The sequence below is a fragment of the Engystomops pustulosus genome, chromosome 4 (genome assembly GCF_040894005.1).
Source record: "Engystomops pustulosus chromosome 4, aEngPut4.maternal, whole genome shotgun sequence".
Lineage (NCBI taxonomy): Eukaryota > Metazoa > Chordata > Amphibia > Anura > Leptodactylidae > Engystomops > Engystomops pustulosus.
This window is the reverse complement of record NC_092414.1, coordinates 93,973,602-93,982,147: the sequence shown is the minus strand read 5'-3', so window position 1 is coordinate 93,982,147 and position 8,546 is coordinate 93,973,602. Positions and strand designations below refer to the sequence as shown.

The window sequence follows — 8,546 nt, the reverse complement described above, 5'->3', positions numbered from 1 at the left end:
GTACTACAAGTACCAGCTCATATGCCTCATGGCCATAGTACTTCTTATTGTACCCCTTTATTTTGCAGTATATGAGCCACATAATAATCAGCACCATATACTAAAAACAGGGAGAAACTGAGAACTGTTGAGGAAGAGCTTTGTGTGTGTCTTTCCACCATTTCTGCCAGGATATCCCTTTTGTGTTTATCGAAACAGGCCCAGGTTTCACACTGAGTGAGTAAAATAAATTTTATTAATCTATATTATTAACTATATGTATAATATGACTGTTTTAGTGTCATTTTGTGCTATTTTGGTTGGTGGTGTGCCCCAGGATTTTCTAAGTATAAAAAGTGTGCCGCAATGCCAGCTAATTCTGGCCACCACACATATATGTAGATTTTGCAAGACAAATATTTTAGGTATCTCACTTCACCATCAGCTCCTCCAACTTCTGATCACAAATTACAATAGTATTGCTCCACTAGAGATCACAATTATGCCATCACAATAGCCACTCTATTAAAAGTGTCCCTATTATAGCCAATATGGTCACAAGGGCACCCACAGTAGCCAAGATAGTCATATAGGCCTATGCACTGAGTATTCTGTGAACAGGTACGGGCAGATGTGATAACTACTTTGCATCTCTACACCCTGGAACACAGTCAACTAGTGGCAAAGGCCTAGGCTCTTCTGGTTCCTGGCTCCAGAACAGCTCCCTATTAAATATATAATAAGGAGCTTCAGGCCAGTCAGTCACCCCACTCCACACCACTTTTAACCCACTTGTATTGGGTTAAAGGGGGCGTGGTGAGCCGGTTAGGGGCGGGTTTAAGTGAGCCATTGGGACTTTGCACAGCCTTGCACAGTTGTCCCATTGTCTAAACTTTTGCAGGTCTGTGTTGTTAAAGTAGTGCCTTAAATAAGATAATAAAACCCAACAAAGGGTAATGACATTGACACTAAAGGTGTGTCTACATGCTGGATGCTGGTATCTATTCGGTGTTGTATTTTTGCTGTATTTAACACTAGCAGGTTAAATACCTGCCTTGATAAGTGTCTCTGTTTTGTTCTCCAGCACTCACACGGGCCTCTCTGCTGGTACTTAGGGTGCTCATATGCTGCCTTGTTGGAATTCAAAGAGCCTATACACCCTCTGAATATGTGTTTTTGTCTCATCCTTAATGACGCCTGCTGAAAAAAGACTCCTCCCCTGCCGGAAGTTGCCTGAGAATAAAAATTTTTTAAAGTGCTAAATAATTCCTATCCTTAAGTATTCTTGTGCTTCTTGAGTATTCGTACATAGTCGTGGCTGCGTATCTATGCTGTCTGCCCTAACTTACAGTCTCATTCTTTCTGAAGCTCGAAGACATCCTGCCAAGACTTCAGATGGACTTCTTTTACAATGAATACTCTGAAGGTTAGTAGTGATGTGATTTTGTTGTGACACTGGGTGCCATTTGGTTGCAATAAGAGGTGGTAGTTTGTTAGGCTCCTAGGCCTGTCACTCTGCATAGTTTAAAGGGAGCCTTTCACCAGACGGCAGAATTTCACTGGTGACAGGTCAGAATAGGCAGTGCAGAGTACATTACATGACACATAAATTCACATCTCTGCTCCCCTTAGTTTGCGGAATATCCCCTGATAAAGCTTACCTGGATCCCTGTTAACAAGTCCTGGCCAAGTCCCGGGGTGATGCCTCTTTTAAAACGCTACCTCGCTAATTTTCACAACTCTCTGCTCAGCCCCCGTTGCTAATTATTCAATTATTTCCCTTCCCACTTGCTCCATCTCCTCATCCCTCCCTCCGTGACACTGGCTCACTGCACTGGAAATGTTGCACCTGTGCAGTGAGCCGTACACCATGGCGCCTGCACAGTTTGTTGTTTGATGCGACCGTCTTTGCGCATTTCAACTAGGCAGTGCTTAGTTACTCAAACTATGTAATGTGTAGACTGGCACATGCTCTCTAATAATCTGGCGCACCCTGAACACACGGTTAGTGCTTAAACTGACCCCACCAGTTTGTTTTCTGGTGCCCTCAGTTTAATGGGCGTGTGCCACAATTATGACTTTCGAAATGTTGTAAATTGGCACCGGAACGCCCCTTTTTGCACATGTATTTATGTGTAAACTACAACTGATAACTTCTCACAGCCAGTTTTATAAATCTGGGCCACTGTGTTTGTATACACTTTGTGAGTTTGTATAAAATGTATGTATGCGTGTATAAATATATATGAGTACATATATGTGTGCGTATAAGTTTATATATGTATGTGTGTATGTGTAAGAGTGTATTAATGTGTGTATGAGTGTAAAACTTTGTGTGTTTATACAAGTATAAACTTTGTGTGATATGAAAAATATGGTGGCACATTTACTTTTTACGTGCAGTTTGCCTGTGTATAGTGCAGGGGGCGCCAGATTCAGGGTTTCTGGGCACGTTCTATAGGAATCTGCCACCTCTGCACTGCTTCGGCAGAGTGCACAAATTTATTTTTGGTGCACCTTTAACATGGGTCATGCGACACACGTCTGTAGGCATATTAAATCTGGCGCACGTTGCGACTGAGGACTGGAATGCCCCCTTCAATGCAGACATTTATGTTGCATGAAGAATAGTGCAGCAGCTCCTCAAAAAGGTCATGTGCAACACAGATGTGGAGTGGACACTTCTTAAAACCTGTGCAAGCAGTTTGCACTTAAAAGAACGTGCAAAGTCTGACAGAAAACTGGCGCATGGCTGTTAGTAAATGTGCCCAGTTTTTTTTAAGGGGAAGGAGGGCCCCATGCAGAAATCTGCTAAGGGGCCCAACCTCTTCTAGTTACGCCCCTGCCGACAAACCACCCCTTTGAAAAGACACATTCCTGATGTGACCATTTTTCCCATTATCCTCTAAATAAGCCACGCTATATGCCCCTCTATAAGCAGACACCTGCAAACTATATGGGAAATACATCAGTTACCTACAAAGTCTGGTTTAAAAAACTGACAAAGTTGAGTTTTGTGACTTGTAGAGCCAATACCCTTCGAAGTGTAACAAAATCATATAAGTCTTGCAATTTCGAGATTTTGCACTAGAGGGCACATTTGCACTATTTTCCTTTTGTTCTCAACCGATTTTTTTTTACACCCTGTTTTTTGTAAATTTCTTTCTTTCTTTTTAAAAATAGTTTTAGTACAAATAAAATATTTCCACAACATAATAATTCTCATCACCTTCTACACAGTGACTGAATAACACCACCTGACAGATAATGAATAAAAGACAATACAATAAAATTAATGCAACTTAAAAAGGAAATTCCATCCAAACCACAAGTGATTACAGTACTGATCACTTACTTTGCTAAACAGCCTCCTTTGATGGACCCAATGGTCTTATTTGCGGTGGAGGCACATGCCAATCACCAACTGTAACGGCTAAAGTGAACCAGTCAGGAAATAAGGGACACTTAGTCACTCACGGGTCCTTATGGAATGGTGGTATACTGCCCCAAATCACCCTACATGAGATGCAGGGCTAGCACCAGCACTGGGAATACCTTGGCAAGTGCCAGGGCCCAGAGCTGCTGGGGGCCCACATAAGACTATACATATGGAATCCATGTTGGTGATAGGGGCTGTATCTAATGAATACAGTATAAGGGGGGCTTATATAAAATAACCATGAAGGGGCTGTTTGGTATAGTAAACTAGGGAACAGGATATTTTGTTTTTTTAATTTTTAATGCCACCATGTGAGTTCACTGCAAAGGGACCCATTGAGGCTCTGTCGTCCAGGGACCTACTGAAACCTGGAGCCGATCCTGATGAGATACCCATCCTTGGTGTTCTTGGCACCCGTGCATTGCTTCAATGAAATCAGAGTAGTATGACCTTGATTCTGGGAGGAATGAAGCCAAGTAAATAGAAGTGTTTATTTTTTCTGCTGCCCCACTGGTAATATCGCATTATTTGAGGCACTGAACTAGAAGCCAGACATCAGGTTAGGTTTGGTGGAAATTTGCCCTGATTACAGGGAAAATCGGGGGGCATGCGACAGAAATCGGGGCGTGGCCAAATGAAAACCCGACGGATTCGGAAAAACCGCCGCATTAAAAAAAAAAAAGTGTCGCTGGACACGCGCTTACCTGCACCAGGAATAGGATAGTGAACTCCAGCAGACCTCGGCCTACACCTGGTGGACGTTGGAGGAAATGCCTTAGTGAATCGCCGGAAGACCCAAATCTACCGCAGAGAACAAGCCGCTGGATCGCGAATGGACCAGGTAAGTAAATCTGCCCCAAGATGTCCAATTGAGTGAGTGATAGAGAAGAAGAAAGTAACAAGGTCTATAACTCCCAACTGTCCCAGATCTAGCAAGACTCTCCCTGTTCCAGGGAGAAGTTTGTGCAAGGATATCAGCTCTATTGGCCTCCTCTTGGGGGGGGGGGAGCAGAGACTGGAAGCACAATAGGATAGTGAACAAAAACAGGGGGGGGGGGCACCACCAGAGGGAGAGCAGAGACAGGAAGCTCCACAAGAGGGTGAGCAGAGACAGGAAGCACCACAAGAGGGAGAACAGAGACAGGAAGCACCACAAGAGGGAGAGCAGAGACAGGAAGCACAATAATAGTGTACAATAATAATAACGGGCAGAGACAGAACAAGAAGAGGAAGAGCAGAGACAGGAAGCATAACAAGAGGGAGAGCAGTGACAGAAAGCATAACAAGAGGAAGAGCAGAGACAGGAAGCATAACAAGAGGGAGAGCAGAGACAGAAAGCACCACAAGAGGGAGAGCAGAGACAGGAAGCAACACAGGAGGGAGAGCAGAGACAGGAAGCACCACAAGAGGGAGAGCAGAGACAGGAAGCACCACAAGAGGGAGAGCAGAGACAGGAAGCACCACAAGAGGGAGAGCAGAGACAGGAAGCAACACAAGAGGGAGAGCAGAGACAGGAAGCACAATAAGAGGGGGGGCAGAGACAGAACAACAAAAGGGACAGCAGAGACAGGAAGCATAACAAGAGGGAGAGCAAAGGCAGAAAAAACAACAAGAGGGAGAGCAGAAACCAGAAGCACCGTTGGAGACATTTTAAAATATGTATGAGCCACAGAAAAGGTGGCATTGTGCAGTGTAAGGGACATTAATCTTGGTATTATACTATGTAGGCATACTACAGGCATGGATAAGAAACGGGGCAAAGGGCGTAGTTTATTATGCAAAAAATGTTGTGACGTTCCATGCACAAACACTCTTGCTATGCCCTTTTCGTTGGGAGGTATGAGACCCCTGGCTCTGTGTCTCAATACACAGATACTAATATTGTACAATCTGAAAATAGCTATTCGGTGCTATTAGCTGCCTAAAGAGTGATAAAATGTATGGATAGATAAAAAACCTCCCAAAATTGAGAGGTTTTAAAAATATTATGATACAACTAAATTCAATGAAAGAAGATAATAAATAAATCATTGCCACTAGGCACAAGGTAGCACCAACGCAGATAAGGGGCTGGAAAGTGGGAAAAAGAAGAGAGGCTTTGGAATGTGGATCTACGTTATTAATTTATCTGTGTATGGGGAAACTTTTTCTATTAAATAATACGACAAAATGATTGATTAATGTTTGAAACAAAAGACTTCCACTAAGCTGTACAGCTCCGATCACATGTGTATAATCCTGCCAACCACAACATGGCCTCTTTTCAAGCTGATAATGTACCACTATCGGCCGCTAGGTGGCAGCAGTTGGACGTAGTGGGCGTGGCAATGATGACACTATCACATCGCGCTGCAGAGTGAAGTGCTGCCTGTGCTGGGGCTGGAAGCAGCGAGTACCCTGTGTCCCGAATACCCGCCAGTGCTCACCGCTGAGAGGAAATACGTGCGTCTGTTCTGCGGAAACCGGCGGCTGGCCTCCAAATAGCGGCGGCACGGTAAGAGAGCGCTGCCTGTAGCGGAAGAGTGTACAGCAGAGCTCTGTAGCATCCTGTCACTGGCATCACAGCTGCACATGCTGGAGGTGACGCTGCATATAGGTGTATGATATGTCTATAGCTCATATAACTAGCACTGCACTCTTTATCTCTAACATCATGGGGGATAGAGGACATGTAAATAATCCTTATCCTGTGTATAGGATGTATTGTGTAATACATGACATATCATGCAGTCCAGCTACCCCAAGGGTTAACTGAGGCCATTACCTCCAGCTGACATATCCGGTTTACCTCTTCTGGTCACATCTGACAGGAGGATTTGGTGAGGAGTCAGTGGAGATGAGGTAGACTATGCTGAGGAGAAGGTTTCCTGTATACAGCTCATATACATGGGCACTCGCCCACATTCTGCCTGGCATCACACCTGCCTTGCCATCTATCCAGGCTGAGGTGGAGAATTGACTGCACAAGTTTACTTTCTGGTATACAAGATCCTCATGCAGACTTGGTATACGAGAAACTGACCTGTACTTACTGCTCTGTAGGGAGACTCGTCTATATTGTCTGGGGGAAATGGTTAAATGCTTGTCATGATAACTGTTTAACCAAATGTTGTGAGCGCCTGCAGCAAATGTTTTGTGACACCCATATAACTGACAATTTTTAGCTGGAAGGACTTGTCGTACATTGCAGCTAGACAGTGACATACTAGTCGTGCTGGATAGACGCATGTCTAAAGTACATTTTTTACATTTTATTTATTTTTAAGAAACTGAGTTATATTAAACTTAAAACATGAAAGTAACAGTTAGCAATGGGGGAGGGGGTGGGTGTTACATCCACATTTCTAATGCTCAGTCCCAGTGCTCAGAGACCAGCTATTACATTCTGGAGGTATCTTCCATTGAATTCGGGTTTCTCTAGTGAGGTGGACAGCAATATACAATGGCACACATTTATCAAAAGCATGTGTATCGTGCAGGGGGCGCCAGATTCATCAATTGTGGCGCACATCCTTCTTCGTGAATCTGGCGCCCCCTGCACTGCCCAACTGCCCACCAACTTTTTTTGGTGCACCGTTAACGGTGTGTGACACAATTCTGTCAGACACTGCTTCATAAATGTGGCTGACGTCCAACTGTCCCTTTCAGTGCACAAATTTGTGTCAGGTATGGTGAAACACACTTTATAAATACACGTGCAAGCCGTTTGCACTGAAAAGAACGTGCAAAGTCAGACAAAATACTGGTGCAGGGGCTTTAATAAATGTGGGTCATTGTGGCTTTTATGTAGTCTCTATGAAAGGCTATTTTGCTACAAATTATATGGTTGATGATGTCATTGTTACTTGATACAATGGGGCACATTTACTAAGAACAGTGCAGTCTGTACTATCTGCAGTTTGCCTGTGCAGAGTGCACCAGATTCAAGATTTCTGGTGCTCGTTCTTCATGAATCTGGCGTCATCTTCATTGCCCGCCCCCGACAGAGTGCACCAATTTTTTTGCCGCACCTTTAACATGAACTGTGCCACACACTTCTGTAGGACTTTGCATGATAAATGTTTTGCACGGTCACCAGAACACCCCCTTTCACTGCATAAATTTGTGTTGTGTGAAGAATAGTAAAGCCGTGAAACAGAAAGAATTGCGTGCGACACATATGGTGCAGACACTTCTTAAATACATGTGCGAGCAGTTTACACTGAAAATAACGTACAAAGTCCAACAGAAAAATGGTGCAAGGAGCTTAGTAAATAAGCCCCAATATGTTTAAGGCCATCATAGATTGCTTATGACATGCTCTATGATATGTCGTCAGAGTGTTCCTCACAAAGAAATTAAGTGAGCCTACAAGCCCTAAATCATGGCACCAGCAAACCTTTTATAGGTATTCTTAACATACTTTTTCTGAGCCCTTTAAAGGGAACCTGTCACCAGTCATCTCTGCTCAGGGCCCTGCCCGAATGGGTACCAGCACACAGGAATTTTGACAAGACACTTGCTAGACGGGTGGGCGACATGGAGGCAGGGCATGCTGAAGGTCTGTGCCTTCCATTAGTGTAGGTTTACACCACTTCGGCAGTTATTTAAACAGGAAATTAGACGGGAGCTGTGATGATGGTAGTCTAATAGAAGCCGTTAGAAGTTCATGGAAGTCAATTAAGAGATCCGTTAGGCTTCCGTTATTATCGTTTGAATGGTGATGGATAATAAAGGAGGTCTGAATGCTGATGTCACCTGGGTCTTGCAGAACATGAAACAATAAACCATGTAGCAGTGAAAAGTACCTATGGAGCAAAGCAGGCTCTGCTTCCATGGCATAGGTAAAGTTGGTGTTTTTGTCGTGTTTTTAAAAGCATCCAAAACACAGATGGGAGGTGACAAAAACACAACATGGGAACATGCCATGAGTATGAGCTGTGGAATCCTGTTCTATGCAGACATACAGTTCAGCATGTGAATATGTACACACTCATGTAGTCATTGAAAACATCCAAGAATGTAAAGCAACTTACATTGTGTAATGATTTTTAGCTTAAGAAAAAGGTACCTGTGCTTGATGTTAGTGCTGGAAACCTGAGTTGCAGCTGTGAAATGAACAGCTCCTATGTTTACACATGGGACACCT

General features: G+C 43.8%; 1 protein-coding gene across 4 annotated transcripts in view; it reads left to right on the top strand.

The window, feature by feature from the left end:
• Positions 1–5,736: 5,736 nt before the first annotated feature.
• The window catches only part of OSBPL8 (oxysterol binding protein like 8), a 153,438-nt gene continuing 150,628 nt past the window's right edge, over positions 5,737–8,546 (top strand). For all 4 annotated transcript variants that reach the window (XM_072146772.1, XM_072146767.1, XM_072146764.1 and 1 more), the window contains exon 1: positions 5,737–5,912. The gene's annotated coding sequence lies outside the window, so the exon portion shown is untranslated. The remainder of the gene's footprint in view (positions 5,913–8,546) is intronic.